At 30.9% G+C, this 25342-nt stretch overlaps 1 protein-coding gene across 23 annotated transcripts in view; it reads left to right on the top strand.

Moving 5' to 3' along the window:
- The window catches only part of Atat (alpha-tubulin acetylase), a 106993-nt gene that overhangs the window by 3689 nt on the left and 77962 nt on the right, over positions 1-25342 (top strand). For 4 of the 23 annotated variants that reach the window (XR_012722411.1, XM_075308647.1, XM_075308627.1 and 1 more), the window contains exons 1-2: positions 9820-9987; positions 10594-10710. The exons of 8 other annotated variants lie outside the window; for them this stretch is intronic. The gene's annotated coding sequence lies outside the window, so the exon portion shown is untranslated. Of the gene's footprint in view, positions 1-9819; positions 9988-10238; positions 10711-25342 lie in introns of those variants that run through there. 11 more of the 23 variants (XM_075308648.1, XM_075308628.1, XM_075308635.1 and 8 more) reach the window with 8 other exon arrangements.

Raw genomic sequence — 25342 nt, 5'->3', positions numbered from 1 at the left:
ATTGGATCAATTAATTTCGTGATTGAATCAGAAATTTTTTTTGTGTGTAAATACAATTTGAATGGCCTGAAATCCATTAATTCGTTTTTCGTTGTTCGATTAAAACCCCTAATGGAATCTAATTTGTCGAAATATTTCTTTAGTTACAAAGATGGAATGTGTTTTTCAAAGTTTGTTTCGCCGGAGTCGAGCAAAATTTCTACGACTCCGGCTCCGACTCCAGCAAAATCTTCAGACTCGGACTCCGACTCCACAGCCCTGGTTCGAACATCTCTTAATCGGCTCAGAGCGTAATCTTTAACTTTATTGTCATGAGGAGCTACATAGACCTTTCCAATTTGATAGCTTCCCAAGTATCCCGCGATAATCGGCGGTATTGAAACCGGAAACCAGTGGCAGCCTTCGCTACCTCCCCAAGTTTCCAATCAACTAGAAATCGTATATGTATACTAAAGTATACTAAAGTTATCACTGATTTATTTATATATAAATTTAAAGACATATATTTTTTGTTATATATATACATTTTTTTCTGTCATACAAGGAATTATTTTATATTACTTAGGTATGATGTTGCTTTGTAATACGTTATTGGCCAATAGGCTTTTGTATTATAAGTTATGAATAAATGAAATGAAATGTGCGAAACAATTTAGGAAAGCTCAAAAACATCAATTACGTTATTAAGAGGAGACATTCCATCGTTCAAAAATATCCTGGTGTTTGGCTGAAACTGGAATAAAAACCACGACGTTTTTTTTGCATAGCGGACATGCCAACCATTATCTCACGAATACGCAATGACCCGCTTTCGATGGCATCAAAATGGTATCTACGGCCTAGATATAATTTTTTGTTTATACATGCTACGGTAATACGGCAAATTTTCTTCTCCGCCATTCGTTATCTTCCCTTCCCACACTCTATTTCTTTAGTATTGGCTGAGAAAAGAACTCAGGTTTCCCTGTCTTATGTCGGCTGACGTACATCTAAGCCAACATAATATGGCTTGTGGTGTTCACTAACTCGTTGCTTCCGCCGTACCCTTTTTTATTCGAAGATTTTCGCGTCAACGAATTCCCTAACTTGTTTTGTCGTGCTCACTTGTGATGGCGCTGGACCACGTCCGGTATAACCTCTTTCTGTTCTTTCCGTCATACTCTTTTTTATTCCAGGAACTTCGTGTCATTAACGAATTCCCTACTTTTCTCCAGCTGGACTAAGTCCCGAATCTCTTATTTTCCAATATGAATGCTGTATACCTCGTACAAGGTGGGGATTAACATACTCAGAAAAATGTTTTTTTTTTTTTATAACGAAATTAATTGATCCAATTAACTTTGAATTGAAATTTCTTCAATCACAGAAATGTAAGTATCTATCACCATCGTAAATTTAAAATTAAATTATCCAATAATTACTATTAGATAATATTTTTGTGATTGATTTATGTATTTATTAAAAAATTCGTTGAATCAAATAAATTTTAAGTGAATAGTTTTAAATTTCAATGAAAATCTTAATTGAAAAAAAATTTGATATCTTTTTGTGTAGGTAGTGTTAGAAGATCAATTTAACAGTGTGCAAACCTTAACTTTAGGGGGCGCTCTGTATGATATTCCCAGCTATGTCTGGGAATTTTGCTTGCCCTGGATGTATCATATCATATGCCACTATTTTTATAATTTCTTCGGATTTCTATGGAGACCAAAAATATTCCAAACATATCCTACTGGCGAGCTTTGAAGACACATGCCAATTCCTTGAGAACACACTATATACAAGTAGCTCAAAAAACAGTACAAATATACCCCCATACATGTATGGACAATTTTTTTCTTTTGCTTTGTTCTGCTACTTTGTTAATACCCATTTCATAGCCCAAACAAACAAAAACTATAAACATCATTTACCGGTGGGAGCAAAGCACAAAGCATAGAAATCACATAAACAGCAAAGATACAACGACTGTAGCAGCGTTGATGACGAATGAACAGAAACGAGCTATCATGCGAGCAAATTCCCCCCAACCTACAATAGTTTTTGTTAATGCAAACAGTGCGTCCAAAAAGAATGTGCTGACATGTTGATTCACAACGAACATTGTGAAAATCGTATCTTGGGCTTATTAGTCTTGTTTAGGAACTAAGATCACGATTGCCACTCGAGCCAAAAATAATCTAAAGGGTGATTTGTTAAGAGCTTGATAACTTTTTTAAAAAAAAAAACGCATAAAATTTGCAAAATCTCATCGGTTCTTTATTTGAAACGTTAGATTGGTCCATGACATTTACTTTTTGAAGATAATTTCATTTAAATGTTGACCGCGGCTGCGTCTTAGGTGGTCCATTCGGAAAGTCCAATTTTGGGCAACTTTTTCGAACATTTCGGCCGGAATAGCCCGAATTTCTTCGGAAATGTTGTCTTCCAAAGCTGGAATAGTTGCTGGCTTATTTCTGTAGACTTTAGACTTGACGTAGCCCCACAAAAAATAGTCTAAAGGCGTCAAATCGCATGATCTTGGTGGCCAACTTACCGGTCCATTTCTTGAGATGAATTGTTCTCCGAAGTTTTCCCTCAAAATGGCCATAGAATCGCGAGCTGTGTGGCATGTAGCGCCATCTTGTTGAAACCACATGTCAACCAAGTTCAGTTCTTCCATTTTTGGCAACAAAAAGTTTGTTAGCATCGAACGATAGCGATCGCCATTCACCGTAACGTTGCGTCCAACAGCATCTTTGAAAAAATACGGTCCAATGATTCCACCAGCGTACAAACCACACCAAACAGTGCATTTTTCGGGATGCATGGGCAGTTCTTGAACGGCTTCTGGTTGCTCTTCACTCCAAATGCGGCAATTTTGCTTATTTACGTAGCCATTCAACCAGAAATGAGCCTCATCGCTGAACAAAATTTGTCGATAAAAAAGCGGATTTTCTGCCAACTTTTCTAGGGCCCATTCACTGAAAATTCGACGTTGTGGCTCGTTAGTAAGTCTATTCATGATGAAATGTCAAAGCATACTGAGCATCTTTCTCTTTGACACCATGTCTGAAATCCCACGTGATCTGTCAAATACTAATGCATGAAAATCCTAACCTCAAAAGAATCACCCTTTACCAAAATTTGGAGAAAATCTTACGAAAAAACGTACAAAAAAAAAATCTTATAAAAAAAATATTTCTATAGAAAATTTTGCAAAAAACTTAATTTTGGAAAACGTTGGCAACATTTTATTTCCATAGAATTTGTTTATATCTTTGGAACATTTTGTCAAAATTTTATTTCTATGAAAAATTTTGTCAAAATTTTATTTCTATGGAAAATTTTGTTAAAATTTCATTTCTATGGGAAATTTTGTCAAAATTTCATTTCTATGGAAAATTTTGTCAAAATTTCATTTCTATGGAAAATTTTTTCAAAATTTCATTTCTATGGAAAATTTTGTCAAAAGTTTATTTCGTTGGAAAATTTTGTCAAAAGTTTATTTTTATAGAAAATTTTGTCAATATTTTATTACTATAGAAAATTTTGTCAAAATTTTATTTCTATAGAAAATTTTGTCAAAATTTTATTTCTATGGAAAATTTTGTCAAAATTTTATTTCTATAGAAAATTTTGTCAAAATGTTATTTCTATAGAAAATTTTGTCAAAATGTTATTTCTATAGAAAATTTTGTCAAAATGTTATTTCTATAGAAAATTTTGTCAAAATTTTATTTCTATAGAAAATTTTGTCAAAATTTTATTTCTATAGAAAATTTTGTCAAAATTTTATTTTTATAGAAAATTTTGTCAAAATTTTATTTCTATAGAAAATATTGTCAAAATTTTATTTCTATATAAAATTTTGTCAAAAATTTATTTCTATAGAAAATTTTGTCAAAATTTTATTTCTATAGAAAATTTTGTCAAAATTTTATTTCTATAGAAAATATTGTCAAAATTTTATTTCTATAGAAAATTTTTGTCAACATTTTATTCCTATAGAAAATTTTGTAAAAATTTTATTTCTATAGAAAATATTGTCAAAATTTTATTTCTATAGAAAATTTTTGTCAAAATTTTATTTCTATAGAAAATTTTGTCAAAATTTTATTTCTATAGAAAATTTTGTCAAAATTTTATTTCTATAGAAAATTTTGTCAACATTTTAAAATTTTATTTCTATAGAAAATTTTGTCAAAATTTTATTTCTATAGAAAATTTTAATCAAAATTTTATTTCTATAGAAAATATTGTCAAAATTTTATTTCTATAGAAAATTTTTGTCAAAATTTTATTTCTATAGAAAATTTTGTCAAAATTTTATTTCTATCGAAAATTTTGTCAACATTTTATTTCCATAGAAAATTTTGTCAAAATTTTATTTCTATAGAAAATTTTTGTCAAAATTTTATTTCTATAGAAAATTTTGTCAAAATTTTATTTCTATAGAAAATTTTGTCAAAATTTTATTTCTATAGAAAATTTTGTCAAAATTTTATTTCTATAGAAAATATTGTCAAATTTTATTTCTATAGAAAATTTTTATCAAAATTTTATTCCTATAGAAAATTTTATTTCTATAGAAAATTTTGTCAAAATTTTATTTCTATAGAAAATTTTGTCAAAATTTTATTTCTATAGAAAATTTTGTCAAAATTTTATTTCTATAGAAAATTTTTGTCAAAATTTTATTTCTATAGAAAATTTTGTCAAAATTTTATTTCTATAGAAAATTTTGTCAAAATTTTATTTCTATAGAAAATTTTGTCAAAATTTTATTTCTATAGAAAATGTTGTCAAAATTTTATTTCTATAGAAAATTTTAATCAAAATTTTATTTCTATAGAAAATATTGTCAAAATTTTATTTCTATAGAAAATTTTTGTCAAAATTTTATTTCTATAGAAAATTTTGTCAAAATTTTATTTATATCGAAAATTTTGTCAACATTTTATTTCCATAAAAAATTTTAATCAAAATTTTATTTCTATAGAAAATATTGTCAAAATTTTATTTCTATAGAAAATTTTTGTCAAAATTTTATTTCTATAGAAAATTTTGTCAAAATTTTATTTATATCGAAAATTTTGTCAACATTTTATTTCCATAAAAAATTTTGTCAAAATTTTATTTCTATAGCAAATTTTGTCAAAATTTTATTTCTATAGAAAATATTGTCAAAATTTTATTTCTATAGAAAATTTTTGTCAAAATTTTATTTCTATAGAAAATTTTGTCAAAATTTTATTTCTATAGAAAATATTATTTCTATAGAAAATTTTGTCAAAATTTTATTTCTATAGGAAATTTTGTCAAAATTTTATTTCTAGAGAAAATTTTGTCAAAATTTTATTTCTATAGAAAATTTTGTCAAAATTTTATTTCTATAGACAATTTTGTCTAAATTTTGTTTCTAGTTTTGTGTTTATAAAACTTTTATTTCTATAGAAAATTTTTAATTTTATTTTATTTTATTTATTCATAATCGATAAGCCGCCAACATTGGCCAAAATGATGAAAATTTTTTCAAAATAAGATATAAAAGCTTTTATTTCTATAGAAAAAATCTACCAAAACATTAAGAATTCTACCAATCTGAACATCTCATAGATTTTTATCAGCGGTGTATTATTGATTGCTGTTTGTGTGCAAGCTTCTCTAAGTGGTTCCATACATAGTGTTAGAAAAAGTTATAATAAATACCGTATATAGGGTGTCCTAAACCGACACCGGTTAATAGGATTCATTTATTAAAAAAAAATTGGCAATTTCGGTTAATCGTGAAAACCGGTTTTTTTACCGGTTTTCTGTATTTCAATTAAATTTTCATCGACTTTGGCATATGATTCTTCCGAATGTCGATCTTTTTGTGAAGAAGTACTGAAGATCAGAAACAATTGACGGGCTTACAACACGTTTTTACTAAGTACCACAAAATTATGTCTAAAACATCACGATTTCATATTCTTCGATAGAACAGAAGAAATAAATTGTTTTTCTTGCACCCAATCAAATCTTGATCAAATTAATTTTCAAGTGAAATTTTTCCAATCACAGAATTGGTAGTAGCATTTGTCAAAGTCAATTGAGATATTATTAGATGCAGTTAAAAAAGTAACTGACACAATTCGTTTGTGATGGATTTTTGTTTTATTTAAATAATTAGTTGAATCAATTAAATTTTTAATTTAATATTTTTCAAGGTACAATGAAAAATTTAGTCGGAAATTTTTGACGATACCTATTTGTTTCTGTATATGTCTTTGGCCTGAGGCAAAATTTTTTGATTACAAAAATAATATTTAAATTAAAAAATAATAAAAAAAAACTATGTTAAATTCGGTAAATTGGCTCTGTATCCTAATTTGTATAGTATAGAGCCTAGATAATTATTCCAATCAATTTGGGTTTCTGTATTTTTGAAAGTTTTTTTTTTTTCGTTTGTATGAGAATACATTGATTACCAAAAATGAACATTTTTAAACTTTTGGCCTGAAAATTCATTCCAATGTTAACAATGTTTTCACTTTTTTCTTTACACCTATGGTATACGTTCATTTCCAACTCGACAACAAAATATGAAGTGACTTGGTTTTCGGCATAGAGAAACCAAAATCAATTTTTTCGTTTGAAATACGAAAGAAAGCTACCATTCGATATACAGAAACAGGGCATAAGAAACATTCTTCGTATATTTCGTACTTTCAATGAAAAGCTTCTTGTACTCAAAAAAAAAAGTGAACTCTCTATTTCACTAAAGCCAATTTAACTATATTTTAGTTCATGGAATTATTAGGTGTGTTCCTTTACTTTACTCGTAGTAAAAAGTAGTAAAAGAGAGAAATATTGAAAATCCTCTCAGATTTCTATATTTGTTAAATGTACAGGAACGAAAATATAGTAAAAATTGTAAAAATGTCAAATAAAAAACAAAAGAAGCATTGTGATTTGAATAAATATTTTCAAAACATGTAGGTAAATTAAATACTTTTATATCGAAATTTTTTTTGCCAAATGGCAGATTTTTTGCAGGAAACTTTGAAATCCTTATTACGATAGAAAGAAGCTATGGTTTTTACTTTGTTATAAAAAGTACTCCTTTTGCAAAATTTTTAATCAAAGTAAAACTCTGGCTTCTGGGCCATAAAGTAGAGTAATAGCGCATATTATCAGTATCTTATAAGGTGGGGTTTTTCATTCCGTTTGTAACACATACAAATAACGAATTCTAACTATATAACGTATATATAGTCTTGATCAGGGAGAAATTATAAGACGATGTCTCTCTGTCTGGCTATCTGTTGTAATCAGGCTACTTCCTTCAATAATGAACCTATATTGCTGAAATTTTAACAGACACGTTTTTCTTCTACATGCAGGTCAATTTTGAAGATGGGACTACTTCGGCCTAAGTTTCGATTTTGCTTCCATATGAACCGACCTCCGTATTGGGGTCTTCATGACATAGACATAGATTGGTTCGGCATTGTTTTGAAATTCCAAATTGTGGAGTCTACACGTTAAATCTAAAGCACAAAGGTACACAAAATTTTCCTCCAGAATACGTAGAATTTTATAAGGAATGTAGTCCTTCTAGACTCAAAATACAGACCCCACTTTGTTCAAATTTTGCAAAAAAATAAATTGTAAGGCCCTATCTCGCAAATATTAGATATATTCGCACACATACACAATCTTTTTATGGTAGTTTATAAGTTCTATCCAGCAAAGCAAAAATCATGAAAATCGGTGCATAATTGCGCGTTTGCCAAGTAACACTAAATTGCATACATCCGAGGTGTCCAACTTCCAACGTCTATAGACCAGCCCGTGAATCCACTAGGGACCTACAAACCTCTAAATATAGAGAAAAACATTTCAGCTTTGGCACAAAGAAAAAATTATGATGATATCTTAATCCATTAAAAAGTTACAGATTTATTTCCAAAAAAAAGCGATTTGGAACTACTTTAGTTTTGAAAATTTGAAAACAAATAATTATTTTTGTCATGACATATCTACAACTTTTACTCGAAAGAATTTGTCGAGTAACTTGTAGTAAAAAAATTTTAAAAGAGACATGCATTTTGACATTGTTCTCTTAAAATTGTTTACTACTTTTACTATTTTTGGGGGTTGAGGAACGGTTTCTAGTAAAAACTAGTAAAAGTAGTAACTAGTAGTACGTAAAGGAACACAACTATTATGTTTGGAGAAATTTTCCTTTACTCTAATAATTTTTTGCGTATTATAAGTTAAAATAACTAAAAACAATGACAAAAATTATACCCAAATGAAGTATAAAGAAGTATGGCACTAAAGACATTCATGCAATTTTGAACTCCAATATTTCCTTAAAACTACAAAATTTTATTTAACAAATGAAACAAATCTAATAAATTTTCTTGAATTTGGTGAAAAATATGTACTTATTTTTGTGATATCGGCTTGATATCAGCGTTTTTAATACCGTTTAGTTAAAACTTTCTAAAAATAATCGAAATTTTCTAAAATTAACCAAAATTTTTCTTCCCGGTGGGATCACTGTCAAAAACCCATGACAAATTTCATTCTTTTTTCGAAGAGAATTCTTTCGCGGAACATTAAATTTTGAAACAGATATTTTTGTACTTGTTCTATTTGGTTAACTACACCGAAAGACTTTTCTTCGTAAAAAGAACGAACAATTTCGTTAAAAGTACGAAATTTGTCATTGTTTTACAACCAAAGAAAGGTTTCATTAAAAGTACGAAATATTTCGTACTTTTTACGAAAAAAGTTCTTCCAAAATTTTCGTAGTTTGTACGAAAAAAATTCGTACTTTTTATAAAGAATCTTCGTAATTTTTATGAAAAATCTTCGTACTTTTTATGAAACAATTTCGTTCTTTTTATGAAAATGTTTCGTACTTTTTATGAAAAATTTTCGTACTTTTTATGAAAAATTTTCGTACTTTTTTTCAAAAATGTTCATACTTTTTTTTCAAAAATGTTTGAACTTTTAGAAAAAAATTATAGTCGAAAGTGCATTTGGTTATAGTTACAAGTGTGAAAAATGACATCACTACTTTACATCTTAAGTTTTTGAATAATTTTTATTTATTTATTCGACAACGTAATATAAAAAGCCGAAACAGGCCAAATAAAACTATATTACATCTCATAATACTGAATAAAAGAAAAAAAACTTATGCATACGGCTAGAGAAAAATATAAAATTATTTTTTAGTGTTTTAGTTTTAATTTTTAGTTTTACTGCTTCACTTTTATTCATAGCGCGCTATCACCGAAATGAGAAGTAGCATAGACTTGCATAAAAGAACAGAATAAAGGAATACACTCAATCACATTATAAAAGACAATTTAATGCCACGAACGGAAATTTTACAACTTCAATGAAACTTCTTCGTTATTTCTAAGAAAATGTTTCGTACTTTTTATGAAGACATTTTAACGCAGAATGTTTCGTAAAATATTCGTAAAAACTTCTTCACAAAATTCATGAAATTTAAAGAAAGTTTCGCTAAAAGTACGAACTTTTTACGAAGAAAAGTTAATGTAGAATATTTCGTAGAAGTTTCGTATATTCGTAAAATGTTCTTCGTAAAATTTACGAAAATGAATGAAAATTTCGTTATTGTAATGAAGAATTCACGAAGAATAGTTAATGAAGAATTCTTCTTAAAATTAACGAAGAGAATTCTTTCGGTGTAGTACTAAAAGAAAACATGGCCAATATTACATTATACGCTTTTAGGTAACGCACTGTTGTCAAATAATTTGGTTTCTTTAGCAGTGGCAAATGCGCACGAGTACGCTCAACTATCTGGAATACATTTCAGTTGTTACGTGTTCAGCAAACGTTCCGGGTGTTGTAGTCGGTCGTCTTCACTTTATGGCCAAATCTGAAAGTTATACACAAAAATAAAAATTCCTAAGTAAAAAATATAATAGTAAATAAAAGTGAAGAGAAAACAAGCAATATAAATTTCAAGCAACGGTGTGTTTAGAGTAGTAAAAATCGAAATTATAATTTCTTTGTTCAATCTTATTTCCAAGGAGAAAAAAATTAAAACTAATTTCTGCTCGTTTATGATAAAAAGCCTAAAATTAACGCTTGAATGATTAGTGTTTTGGTGTTCCAGTAATCATTTGTTGATAATATGAAAAATACAATTTGCGTCAATATATTGTCAGAAGAATGAAACATTTTTTTGGTTTACTTTATACAAAAATAGTTTTTTTTTTCAGTTTTGATTTAAGTTTTTAACCCTACGATAGAATTGTAAAATTTTATCTCATATAAAAAAAATCGTATTAAAATATTACGGTGTTATACCGATTAAATATGTAAATGTGCATTAAATAATACCAAGAAGAAAAAACAACAATAAAAACAAACTAAATATTCTTGGCAATCGATAAAAGTTCATCTACCCTTAATTTCTCTCAATCTAATAGAGGGAAAACTTACTTCAACGAATTTTCCGGCTGGGATATATCCAGCATCCAATTTTATGAAATAACCAAGCAACCCCTCATTCATTCATTTTCCGCTTGTGTTTGTTTTTGTTTTCTATGCTCCCCTCATTTTTGGGGACTAAAGAGAGCATATAGAGTGTCTATGTGTATCCCGCACAACGGAGGAAGTGGAAAAGGCAGCAAAGGAAAAAACGGAAACATAAAAACAGTGAACAACAGGATACCCACGTTTAACTCATAGGTGAGTTTAAAAGAGACCAAAGACTGTGTACAAATTGTAAGTTTTAAGTAAAGAGGGTTTCAACAACAACAACAACACCAAAAAGGAGTGCACCGACACTCAAAAAAAGTGAACTCTCTATTTCTCTAAAGCCAATTTAACTTTATTTTAGTTCATGGAATTATTATGTTTGGAGAAAGTTTTCTTTACTATAACGTTTGTTAGTTAATTTAACTAAACCCGAGGAAAAAAATTACTCAACTGAAGCATAAAGATTAACTAAATTCGTGTCTTCCACAAAATAGTTCAGAATTTCTTTAAATTTTTAAATTTTACCAAAAATGCGTCCATCATGAACTTCGTATGTCACTAAAGACATTCTTGCCATTGTGAAGTCCAAGTTTTCCCTTCAAACTACAAAATTTTCTTTAACAAGTGAAAAAACTTAGTTATGTGTAATAAATTTTCTTGAATTTGTCGGAAAATATTTACTTATTTTTATGACATCGGCGTGATGCCAACGTTTGTAATATTGTTTAGTTAAAATTTTCTGCAATTATTCAAAATTTTCTAAAATTAAACGAAAGTTTTCTTCCTGGTGGGTTCACTTTTTTTTCCAGTGGACCATGAAAGAAAATATAAGTTTATTTAGAAAAATTTAACTACAAATCTTGACAGAAATGAGTTAAAATAGGTTGAAGAGAAATTATTAAACGTAAGTAATATTTGTCTGTGGTTTAAAAAAATTTTCGTATTTCGAAGAATAAAATTGGACTTAAAATTTGTAAAAATGTACTTAGCGCCATGCAAAATTAAAAAATGCACCCAATATAGACAAAATTCACCAATCTTGGAAAATTATGAACTACATAGTATTTTGTAAGAAATTCGAATTTAGTAAATTTGTGTTAACTTTTTTGTTCTTAGTTTTAGTTCATGTCGTTAGAGTAAACCAGAACATTTTCTCACATTGGGGAAAACGCTTAAATAAAGTTGGCTCTAAATATTTTTAGTTCCCTTAAGGATTTTGGTGTTGATTCCGTGTGGCTTCTTTACACAAAAAAAAAAATTTTTCTGAATCAATCACGAAATTAATTGATCCAATTAATTTTTTAATTGAAATGTCTTCAATCACAGAAATGATAGTATCAATTAAAAAATTAATTGATCCAATTAAAAAATTAATTGATACTATTAATTTGTGTGATTGATTTTTATTTCAATTAAAAAATTTGATTGATTCAATTAAATTTTTAATTGAATATTAATTAATACAATTAAGATTTTAATTGGAAAAATTTTCGTGAATTTTTTTTCTGTGTACAAAGCAAAAACTTTTGTTAATAAAAACAACTTTAATTTTAATTGAATTAATTTATTAATTTAATTTAATTTAAAGATTCAATATCTCATTTAATTTAAAGATTAATTCTTTATTCGTTTTGTTTGTTATTGTTGGCTTCTCTTCAATCGTTATTGTTGTTTTTTTGATCTCAGCTTAAAGCCATGCATTGACTAAACTACAAGTGTAGCTTAACCAACAGAGGAAAAGTATGCTTGTCAAATTTATTTGGACAAAGCCCTATAGACTGCAAGATGGTTGGATGTACAGCTGTTTCGGAATTACCACATTCCTCATAAGCATCCTCTACTTGCAGCAAAACTATCAACCAATTATCAGAATAAATTCGGGTAATTCACTCAACCCAAAGTGAACTACACTTGAACCTCCCGAAAAAGGGTTTGATAGTCGGCTACTGCCTAAACAAATTTACCAGCATATCTCTTTTCCTTTGCCAAACTCAAATCATCGATTTGAATGTATTTGGCTGGGTTTGTTTTTAAAAATGTGTTTCCCTACTTTAAGGAAAAACTCAATTAAGAATGTAATTGGAAAAATTTTCGTAAAATTTTATTCAGTGTACACCCAGTTTCTGTATGTCAAACGGACTCTATCGATCGACTTAAATGGAAACAAAGAATTTATAACCAAAACGCAGGTGTTTCTATGCATTTCAGTCGATAGATAGATAGAACTCGTTCGACATACACTAAAAAAAGGTTATCTTGGACCTGAAAATCTTAACCTTAATGATTTTGAGGATCAATAAAATTATTATTAGGATACAGATCTCATTTATGAAATTTATATCATATGTTTGCGATATATTAATAAAGCCATTCACGTACGAACAAATGAAGGTTTAAAAATCCAAATTATAACATATACTTCAAAGTACAAAATTTTTTCCAAGAAAACTTTAACCCAAGATACAAAATCCTCAAAATAAGTCTTAGCATATATTTGAAGCGTGTTTATCTTAAATCGAAAGATTCCGTATTTCAGTTAATTTAAGGACAATTTCCATTATTTTAAAGAACGTTTGCCTTAATGTTAAATTCCGCATACTAAACTTTAGGTTGCGTAATCTTTAATATCACGTCAATATTTTGTTCAGTGTACAGAATCATGTTGTTAGTAAAATGCAAATACTTTCGGTGCCTTGTAAACTATACAATAAACCATCAATGAAACCAAATTGTCATCATTTTTCTAGTTGGACAGAGAGAGTGTACATTATACATGTCCGAATGTCTTGTGAAAACCAATGAGCGCTTGTGAAATCGTTTATTGTAAAATGCTTTAATAATTTTTGCGGTGTAACAATATAAGCCATTGTTTTCACTTTTAATAGGCGAAGGTCATTCATATGAATTTGCAATGGAGATTCATTGCTGTGGTTTTATTCATTGGTTCATGCAACACCAGCATACATACACAGTATTGTTTTGCTTCAATATCATCGATGGTTGATATGGACATAAAAAAGATGTTTCGTTACTTGAATCGAAAGAAATTAAAAAGAATTAAAAAACCAAAAAAAATTGCATTACTTTTATTTTTTCCATTATTTACGTTTTGAAAAACTTCAAACTCCATCGAATAAACATAATCCGAGTAATGACACAATATGATTGATACAGTAAGGTTTTGATATAGGTCCCACAAATATAAACCGACACTCCGATGTGGGGTCTTGAGTATCTAGACACCGAAATTTTCATCCGATTTGCCTGAAATTGGAAATCTAAAGCTATTTTATTTAGGTCCACAAAATACATTCATGTATTATTTTGTACAGAATCCACAAACTTTCATTAAATTTTAAAAGATGTAACACTTCGTATTTCTTATATTTACCAACTTTGGGTCTATGGTCTCCAAATAAATAAATACATCAGAATGGGAAATTCACTACATTATTAGAAAATTTGCGTTTATAAGTGAGACTTATGGTGAAATTTCCAATTTCGTAAATGTGAAATTTACAAATTCACGAATATTATGTGTATCGGTGCATGTTTTGGTATAGCCCCATATAGACCGATCTCCATATTTGACTTCTTGAGCTTCTAGTCCCCCCAATTTTTATCAAATTTGTCTGAAGATGGAAATATGGAGGGACTTTAGATGCACAAAGACCTATACCGTATTTGGTTTACATCGATCCATATTTTTGTAAGTCCCTCAACCGACCGATTTCCCGTTTTTAATTCTTCTGCATCTAGATACCGCAATTTTTATCCGATTGTTCTGAAATTACAAATGTAGAGGTATGTTAGACCAATAAGGGATGTGTCAATTTTTATATCCTTATACATCTTGTGCTCATTTGACATCTTGTGCTCATTTGATTAATGGGGATAAAAATCTATAGAATTTCAATATCAAATCATGTGAATGGTATTGTTTCGTTGGATTCCTCAAAATAAGCTGAGTCGACCTATTTGGGAGAGTATCTGTCAGGAAATCCACTTGAAATTCTAGATATTTGCAAGTAACACGCTACGATGAAATATTTTCAAAGGAAGTTTTCATATTTGATTAACCCTTTCACTACCGAAATAAAACTTATGTTAAAAGTTTTCATTTTTCTCTTGTTTTTACTTGTACTAACAGCATGTAGAACAAAAATTGTCATTTTGAGAACCTACCTCAAATACTTCAAGAGCTATGTGAGCTTGTTCTGAAAACTTGATTCTTGAATTGCAACCGAATGGCCTTACGAAAATGAGCGCTATTTGGCCTACAATATCTTTCAAAGTGTGACAAAAAATACAAAAAAAAAACCGAAAGAGTATCAGCTATAGTTTTTGTGTAAATGTCCATTTACTAGAAATATACAGTAGCAAAATTGTCCCAAATTTTCGTATTTTTCGTTTATTGTTAAAGAAGTTTATAAAAATGTATTTTAATGCTCACCAATATGGAAAATATTTATAGCTTATTTAGATTAAAGTCTCTAATTTAAAATAACATCGAGAAATAAATTGAAACTAAGTGGGAAAATAGAATTTGGTGTCTTTTTCGAATGTCCTTCTAAGTGGACATCGGTAGTGAAAGGGTTAATGGTGGTGGGTATTTAAGATTCGGACAGGCTGTATATACTTGTTTATTTAAAAAAAGTCGCATCTTTGGCTCAGAATCAATACCAAAGGTCAACATTTTTCTCAATCCCACTTTTTTGTCAATCCCAAAATTTTATTAGAAGAATTTCAAAAAATAAAATAAAAATAACAAGTACAGTAGTAGAAATTGCCGTGTTCGACTTATCAATTTTTTTTTGTTCTCAAATGTTAAGTAACATGTATAGCAATCAAATTTTTTGGTCAAAATAAGCTCGAAAATTTTGTAATATCATTCATTTGATTCGATATCAGGCGGCTATCTTTAAATGCCAAATTTTGACTCCCTAGCAGGTGATTTTAAGTCAATCGGCATATAATGTGGGATGTATGAGAATTATTTCAGATAGGTAATCTTTTACACAGATTAAGATTTTTGTACTAAATATGACTACAAAGCATTTCCTGTTGGCGATTATTAAATGTTATAAATACACATGTGTTTCTCATATGCCAACATAATTTTTTTTCGCGTGTACATTAATTTTTAAACGCTAAAACAATTTCCAAATTTGGATATCGAAATAATGACCTGCTTACAATCGTCGTTTTTTTAAATAACTACATCAAATTATATATAATAATGCTACTATTGTTTTACATTACGGACAGCCTCTACTGTTTACCCCCCAATGTAAAAAAGCAAAATTTAATCCAATTTCTTTTTGCTATAATTATTTATTTTGTTTTATTTTTTTTTTTTCATTTAGTTGTAGCATCTACTTAATGTTTGCTCATTTTTTTGGGGAGGAGCATTGTGGTGATATCATCATCATTTACTGTCATAGTAGTTGTAATTTGTTTTGCTGAGTCTACATCACTTTTGTGTTTTCTTTTTAATGCTAATGGCCCGGTAGTTTCTAGTTTTTGGATGTATACATAAATCGACAATACTCGTACACTTGTTTTAAAATTTTAGTATTGATTTAATAAAAGTCCAAGTTTTTGCAGTAGGACTTCCCCATATCGGATGAAATTTACTTTTCTTAGAGGCTCCGCAAGCCAAATCTGGGGATCGGCTTATATGGGGCCTATATATAATTATGGACCGATTTGGACCAATTTTTGCATGATTGTGAGAGACCATATACTAACACCATGTACCAAATTTCAACCGGATCGGATGTATTTTGCTCCTCCAAGAGGCTCCGCAAGCCAAATCTGAGCGTCGGTTTATATGGGGGCTATACGTAAAAATGGTCCGGTATGGCCCATTTTCAATACCATCCGACCTACATCAATAACAGGGAGCCACCGTGGTGCAATGGTTAGCATGCCCGCCTTGCATGCACAAGGTCGTGGGTTCGATTCCTGCTTCGACCGAACACCAAAAAGTTTTTCAGCGGTGGATTATCCCACCTCAGTAATGCTGGTGACATTTCTGAGGGTTTCAAAGCTTCTCTAAGTGGTTTCACTGCAATGTGGAACGCCGTTCGGACTCGGCTATAAAAAGGAGGTCCCTTGTCATTGAGCTTAACATGGAATCGGGCAGCACTCAGTGATAAGAGAGAAGTTCACCAATGTGGTATCACAATGGACTGAATAGTCTAAGTGAGCCTGATACGTCAGGCTGCCACCTAACCTAACCTAACCTAACCTAACCTAACCTAACCTACATCAATAACAACTACTTGTGCCAAGTTTCAAGTCGATAGCTTGTTTCGTTCGGAAGTTAGCGTGATTTCAACAGACGGACGGACATGCTTAGATCGACTCAGAATTTCACCACGACCCAGAATATATATATATACTTTATGGGGTCTTGGAGCAATATTTCGATGTGTTACAAACGGAATGACAATGTTAATATACTCCCCATCCTATGGTGGAGGGTATAGAAAATGAACTAAACAATACATTTTTTAAAAACGAAAGAAATTAATGTTCTGGATTTCCTGGAACATTAATTTCTTGGAGCAAGGAGACCTCAGGGGGGAGGATTTAAGTTATTATCCCCATTTCTACATGTCCATATTGTATTTAGTTCAAACCACTTACTCTTCTGTAGTACAAATCCTTTAGAATAGTTTATTAAATATTATTTTTATCCGTTTATAAAATTTTACCTTTCGTCCGGACGGAGCATCGAACCGCGTACCATCAGTTTTCTAACCAAACACAATATCCACTGGGCCACTTAGTTCTTTTACTTATCAACAATCAAATTTGACTTTGTTTATTCTTTTCTTGCTTGGCTGCATGTATTCATTAACACATACAGTCAAGGGTGTCTATTTTTAGAAACACCAGACGAGCACATGTTTCGGAGACGAACTATTGTCCAGAAATAGATACACTTAACGGTAGTTTGAATTGACATTCATCGTTAGTTTATTTATACTAAAAACGAAAATTTCGTGTCTAACTAGACTTCGTAATATTCAGTAACGCTGAGAAACTTCTTCGCACGTTCGAGAAAATACATGTTCCCTATTGTTATATTTGCTTCAGTCCATTTATGAACCCATTGGGAGCTCTTAACCATTTTGCTGGTAATAGCCGTAAGTTCAATTTACTTCCACTGAGTTAATTTTGTCCATCAATAGTTAAATTTAACTAACTGTGAGTAAAATTTTGAACTACTCAATATTATGGAATTTACTTGTAGTTACGACGTTCAATTTTCTGAGTGTAAATTAAGCCTTTGGAAGTTTTACGAACATTTTTGGAAGGTATATAAATCAACAGAAAAGGGGGTATAAAACGTTTACAACTAAAGTTGTGTGAAATTCATTTGAATCTGGTTGAGTGTGCCTTAAAATATGTGTAGCCATCTATGTTGATGGCTACACAGGAAAAAAAATTAAGGGACATTTTTCCAATTAAAGTATTGAGTTTTAAAAAAATATTCAACTAAAAATTTAATTGATTTAAACATTTTTTTAATTGAAACAAATATCAATCACAAAAATTAATAGCATCAATTAATTGTTTAATTGATTTTCAATTCATTTTTAAATTGATACTATCATTTCTGTGATTGATTAATTTCGTGATTGAATCAGAAAAAAAAATGTTGTGTGTATAGAGATAATTGCGTGTCGATGAGTTACCATAAAAAAAATAATTATTCGAAAAAAATGGATTAGTCTATGGTAAAATTTCCTTTAGGAGAATTATTTTTTTTCGTGTAATTTTGATGAGGAGAAAAAACAAAACAACGCTGTGCAATGGCAAAGCATTTGACTCAGCATAATGAAAACGAACGAAATTCTGAATAGATTTTTGTAATTAGTACTGTGAGTTATTTTTAAGTAGGAGTTTTATTTGTTTTAACCAGGGATCCGGAGCGGTCCATTTTATTCGCTCCGCTCCGCTCCCGCTCCGGAGAAAAGAAAAACGCTCCGCTCCACGCTCCGCTCCGAGAAAAAAAAATCCTCTTCGAGAAAATTATAGTATATTATATAATTATATAATCTGAACCAATTTGCATAATATTTTGCGGGTTTAATTAATACCACAAAAGGTTACCTTGTGCAAAATTTGAGAAAGATCAGTTAAGAAATGAGGCCTCTACGGTCAAAAATAAGGTTATTAGGGGCGAATTTTTCAAAATCGGGCGATACATACATGGGAGCTATATCTACATCTGAACCGATTTCGATGAAAGTTTGCACATACCGTTAGTAGTATAGTGGACTGGATCTAGCCAACTTTGAGTAAGATCGGTTAGTAAATAAGGGTTCTATGGCCAAATTTGGGAAAATCGGGCTATACATATATATGAGAGCTATATCTAAATCTGAACCGATTTCGATGATATTTCGCACATATAGTTATTGCTATAGAAGATTACATTTAGCAAACTTGGAGTAAGATCGGTTGATAAATAAGGGTTGCAATATTTAGAAAAATCGGGCGGTACATATATATGGGAGCTATAGCTAAATCTGGGAAAATCGGGCGATACTTATATATGAGAACTATATCTAAATCTGAACCGATTTCGATGAAATTTTGCAGACTTGAAGGGCGATGGAAAAGATTACCTTTTGCCAAATTTGGTGACGATCCGTTTGAAAAAAAAGCGCAATGTGACCCCATTTGTCGAAATCGGGCGATACATATATATTGGAGCTGTATCTAAATTTGATCCGATTTCTTCCAAATTCAATAGCGTTCGTCCTTGTGCCCAAAAAACTCCCTGTACCAAATTTCATCAAAATCGGTTAATAATTGCGACTGGAATCCTGTGAACAAAAAATACATGGACAGACGGACGGACGGACACGAAGCGCTAGATCGACTCAGTAGGTGATTCTGAGTCGATCGGTATATATTTTATGGGGTCTAAAATCAATATTTCTGGTAGGCACATTTTTTGGCCGATCAAACTTATTATACCCTAACCACTATGTGGTTTAGGGTACAATGACTTTAAAACAATGTGTTGAAACATTTTATTAATTTTGAAGATTTTTTCAGAAATATTAAATCCATTTTGACTTCATTAAAACAAAATTTTCATTCATGTTAGGATACACATTTTTATGTCGAATCACTTAGCTATAAGACCAAACAGACTTCATTGAAAAGTTTAGAGACTTTTAGACAAGGAAAAAACTTTATTTCAGAGAAATACGTCTTCTATTCTAAGCAAAATTAGTATTCGTATTTTAAGCATGTGAAATATTTGGCCTCCCGACAATATTCTTTGCGGTGCACCATCTACTATTTAATATGTGATAGAAACCAAATTTATGAAAATGGACCAAAATGGACCAAATTCTGTTTGGTCCGACCATCGGACCAAATTCAAAAATTAGACATCTTTTGGACCAATTTTGGTCCGATCGGACCAAAACGGCAACGCTGATTGGAATTGAAAGTCTATACACAGAGTAGAAGTAACTACTCTCCGAAAGTTTTTTTTGGTTTTGCAACAGACGTAGAGAAGAGGTTTTGTTATATTTGTAATGTGTGAGTGTATGTTTATGTTTGCAACAACCTCCATCGAAATCAGCCCGTGGTATACCTACGAATATTCTTACTCAGATCTAGTGTTACCTAATTTCGCTTTGTTCCCTTTATTGTAAAAATACATTTTCGAACAGCGTTTTTAAGAAATGTTAGTTCTCAAAAAAAGTAGATAACATGCAATAATACAAATCAAGTCATTAGTTTTCAATGTGAGAAAAAATTAAAATAAATGTATATGCGCACATTTTTCAACCAAAATTGAAACTATCCATAATTTTAATTAAATTTTCGATAACTACCCAGCAAAAAAAGCGTCGCCAAAAAAGTAATGAAAATGTTATTTTTGGATCCGGAAGTGGTGCATAATTGACGCAGAAGCGATGAATTTAACATGGGCTTGTCATAGGACGGAAGTCCTCCATTTCAACGGCCGTTGCACTAAATTTGCATCACTTCTTTAGGTGTAATCCGAATTCAGTATTTTGGATGTAAAATAAAAAATTCTGTTATATTATGTCAAATAAATATTTTTTATAATTTTTTATAATTTTTAATGGATTCTAACGCTTGTTGCAAACTTTTGACCTCAAATATTTTCAAAAATTCACAATTTTTCAGATTGTATTTAGCATTTTTTTCGACAAAATTTAAATGATTTGTACCATTTTATGAATTCTTACTCTGTTTTTAACCTATTTAAAACAAAAAAAGTTAAAATTACCCATTAAAAGTATGAACAAATCAAGTTATAAAGAATTGAATTAAAAGAACTTCCTGGGTAGTTAAAATAAAGAACATCAATGGGAGTGCATCTTCTGGAAGTGCTTTTAAAGTTGTGCCTCTGGAAGAACTTCCAAATTTTTTTGCTGGGTAATATCAGAAATAAGAGAATGCTAGGATATAGTACAATAGTAAAGCAAATATGAATGTCCTTACACTGAAAAAAAGCATGCCCGGTTCCAAAGATTTTGTCTTTACTTTAACAGTTTGGGTATTAATTCCGAGCCAAAGAAGGAGAATACAAGTAAGAATACTTTAAAGACGCAATTCTCTTTTAAATTTGGGGGTTATGTACTTGCTTCTAGGAAGCAAATGTTAATTTTTCATTTTTTTAGATTTTTTTTCGTCAGTTGTTATTAAAATCCTTTAAAAACGAGTTAACGAAAATTTTATTTTCCATATTGAGACTCGACTTCCAGTAGAAATTATGCTATGTTTCAAGTAAAAAGCGTCTTTAAAATAAAGTGTTGAAAACATGTCTTATTTTTTACCGATTTTTTGCTTTGTAGGCAAGATGCAAAAAGGAAACAACTTTAAAGACAATTTTATTAATTTTAAAGAATTTTTCTTAATTATTAAAGTCACGTTGACCTTACCTCAAAAATTGTATCTTTCATGTTATGATACACATTTTTAAGTAAAATCACTTAATTATAAGGACATTACAACTTCATTCAAAAGTTTATTGACATTTGGACAAGGAAAAAACTTTATTTTAGAGAAATGCGTCTTCCATGTTAAGCAAAATTTGCATTCTTATTCTAAGGACATGAAATCTTTGACTTCACGACAATATTTTTTTTAGAAAACTAAAAAATTAAATATAAAAAAGATCGTTTAATTGCATTTATTTGACGTTCATTACAAACATCTTTGTAGTAATACGGGATTAAATTGATCGAAAGTACTATTGTTACTTTTACAACACATGCTAGAGATATATTTTGACATTTGCCGTTTTTGAAAACAATTACTAAAAAAACACGTTGTGTTTTTCCCAATGTACGTACGTACAAAAATACATATCGTACATTTTAAACGTTTACTCACACTACGCTAAGTACTAGCTATATTTGAAATTACCTACACAGTGTAATTTCAAAGTTACACATTTCATTCAAGTAATATTTTATTCGGAGCGGAGCGGTTTTTCATTTGGAAACCGCTCCGCTCCCGCTCCGGCAAAAAAAGGGCTTGCTCCGCTCCGCTCCGCTCCGGATCCCTGGTTTTAACCGGTTATGAGATGAGATCTTAATCTGCTAATTTTGATGAAATTGCATTGAATAAAAGGTGAACTTAACGGTTCTATTTTTATTTGGCAGATGTGTCGATTTTGTATGAATTCGGTACTTCCTTCCCTTCGTAGTAATTGTATCAAAATGCTAAACAAGTGTGTTGGTGTTTGTTGCCATTTTTTCTTGTCGCTCTCTAAACTAATGAATTATTAATTTTATATCTAAGCTTCCAAACATGATTTTCTTGATGACCAAATGAATTCAATTCAATTGCTAAGGCTAAACGTTGGCGTTATGAATCCGTTGGCGTTTTCTTTCTAAATAAACATTGAGTCTTAATTCTAGAAAGTGAATTTCCTATTGTAGATTAGTTGTTGTCATGGTTGTTTACTTATACAAATTCACATTATTATACTGTATAATTTACGGTTCATCATGGGTTATTTTTCAATTTTTTTTTTTTTCATTTTTGGTAGTGAGTTATTTCGGCTCTGCTGTTGTTTTCAAGATTAATTTCTTTTTTATGGTTAATTATTTTTGTATGTGTGTATTACAGTTTATTTTTTCAGTTTCTTTTTTAGAAAGTGTTACAATTGCTTTTTGGTACGAGTATTCTTACCAAAAGAAAATAATAAATCTGATTACAAAAATGCAAAGGTTTCATCTTTTGTGAGGCAAGCCAAATTGAATTAAATTGTAGTTGGTGGTGTTCAAACTTTATGTTATTTAAGTTTGAAAACAAGAAGTCATACAGGGGAAAATTAGGAGAACCCAATTTGACCGTGGCGAAGCCAGAACTGTGGACGTTATGCGATTTATCTTCCAATATTAAGAATTGAATCAACGACCCATATGGTTTCCTTTTTTCTGCACCTTTTTTTATATCAAGCTAAAAAATGCTACAGTTTCCGTGAATGTAATACGCGGTTAGTGGTATTTCCGGACCACAAATATTTGTGCAGAATATGGTGTGTATCAGTCCATGTTTTGGTATAGACCCCGATCTCCTGATTTAACTTCATGGGCTTCTAGAAACTGTCGATTTACTGAAAATGTATGTGTAGAGGCTTTTTTGGAGCTAGAAGTAGGTGTACCGAATATGATGTGTATCGGTTAATTTTTTGGTATATCCCCCATATAAAGCGATCTCCTGATTTGACTTTATGGGTTTCTAGAAACCGTAACATTTATCCGACTTCCCTGAAATTAGAAATCTAGAGCTATTATAGTTGCCGAATGTGGTATGTGGCAGTCCATAGGTTAAGGTGAGTACTAACAGGTTGGCTGATAAGTCCCCGGTCTAACAAAGAAAAACACATTTTTTTTGTCAAAATTCGTTTTTATTATTCAACATAGTTCCCTTCAAGACCTTCCAATTTTTTGATACTATTTTGGTAGTACTCCTTCGGTTTTGCCTCAAAATAGGCCTCAGTTTCGGCGATCACCTCTTCATTGCAGCCAAATTTTTTCCCTGCGAGCATCCTTTTGAAGTCTGAGAACAAGAAAGAGTCGCTGGGGCCAGATCTGGAGAATACGGTGGTTGGGGAAGCAATTCGAAACCCAATTCATGAATTTTTGCGTTCTCGTTCTCGTTCTCAATGACTTGTGGCACGGAGCGTTGTCTTGGTGGAACAACACTTTTTTCTTCTTCATATGGGGCCGTTTTGCCGCGATTTCGACCTTAAAACGCTCCAATAACGCCATATAATAGTTTTTCCCTTCTCAAGATAATCGATAAAAATTATTCCATGCGCATCCCAAAAAAACAGAGACCATTACTTTGCCAGCGGACTTTTGAGTCTTTCCACGCTTCGGAGACGGTTCACCGGTCGCTGTCCACTCATCCGACTGTCGATTGGACTCACGAGTGTAGTGATGGAGCCATGTTTCATCCATTGTCACATATCGACGGAAAAACTCAGGTGTATTACGAGTTAACAGCTGCAAACACCGCGAGCTCACATTTGTTTTTGGTCAAATGTGAGCTCGCGCGGCACCCATTTTGCACAGAGCTTCCGCATATCCAAATATTGATGAATGATATGACCAACATATCAACATATGATATCTTTAAGGCCTCTGCTATCTCGATCAACTTCATTTTACGGTCATTCAAAATCATTTTGTGGATTTTGCGATGTTTTCGTCGGTAACCACCTCTTTCGGTCCTCCACTGCGTTCACCGTCCTCCGTGCTCATTTCACCACGCTTGACTTTTGCATACCAATCAATTATTGTTGATTTACCTGGGGCAGAGTCCGGGAACTCATTATCAAGCCAAGTGTTTGCTTCCACCGTATTTTTTCCCTTCAGAAAACAGTATTTTATCAAAACACGAAATTCCTTTTTTTTCATTTTTTTCACAATAACAAAAGTTGCTTCACAAAAGATGCTCTATCTCACAAACTAATTGACTTACAAATTTTGACACGAATCATTTGAAGGTTGGTACTATATAAAAATAATATGCATTTAAGACTAGCGATGCCATCTATGTGTCAGACCGGGGACTCATCAGCCAACCTGTTATGTTCGTATTTTCACCAAAACACTAAATTAAAAGTACAAAAATCTATATGAAGACGATTATATTTTTATAAAGTCGTGTGAAATAATGAAAGGAAAAGATCTAAGGAAATGATTGTGAACCATTTTATTTTTATAGTTTAATTAATTTAAAAAAGTAACCGTTAAAACAAGCTGGTTTCCAGCTTGAAAACTGAACAGAGTACTCAGCTTTAGGCGGCAGCCCGGATGTATCAGGCTCACTTAGACTATTCAGTCCATTGTGATAAAACATTGGTGAACATCTCACTTATCACTGAGTGCTGCCCGATTCCATGTTAAGCTCAACCTCCGTTTTATAGCCGAGTCCGAACGGCGTTCCACATTGCAGTGAAACCACTTAGAAAAGCTTTGAAACCCTCTGAAATGTCACCGGCATTACTGAGGTGGGATAATCCACCGCTGAAAAACTTTTTGGTGTTTGGTCGAAGCAGGAATCGAACCCACGACCTTGTGTATGCAAGCCGGGCATGCTAACCATTGCACCACTGTTACTGTAGCAGTCCATGTTTTGGAAAAAATCTCAACTTAAACCGATCTTCCGATTTTACTTCTTGGGCTTATACGAACCAAAATTTTTATCCATTTTATCTGAAATTAGAAATTTAACATAAACCTGTATCGCATTTAGTTTTTATAATAGGTCTATCCTTATACACTAGATGTCTAAAATTCCACTAAAATAA

Source organism: Haematobia irritans, chromosome 4 (genome assembly GCF_050003625.1).
Source record: "Haematobia irritans isolate KBUSLIRL chromosome 4, ASM5000362v1, whole genome shotgun sequence".
Lineage (NCBI taxonomy): Eukaryota > Metazoa > Arthropoda > Insecta > Diptera > Muscidae > Haematobia > Haematobia irritans.
The sequence above is the reverse complement of the archived record's forward strand: the minus strand, read 5'-3'. Positions and strand labels throughout refer to the sequence as shown.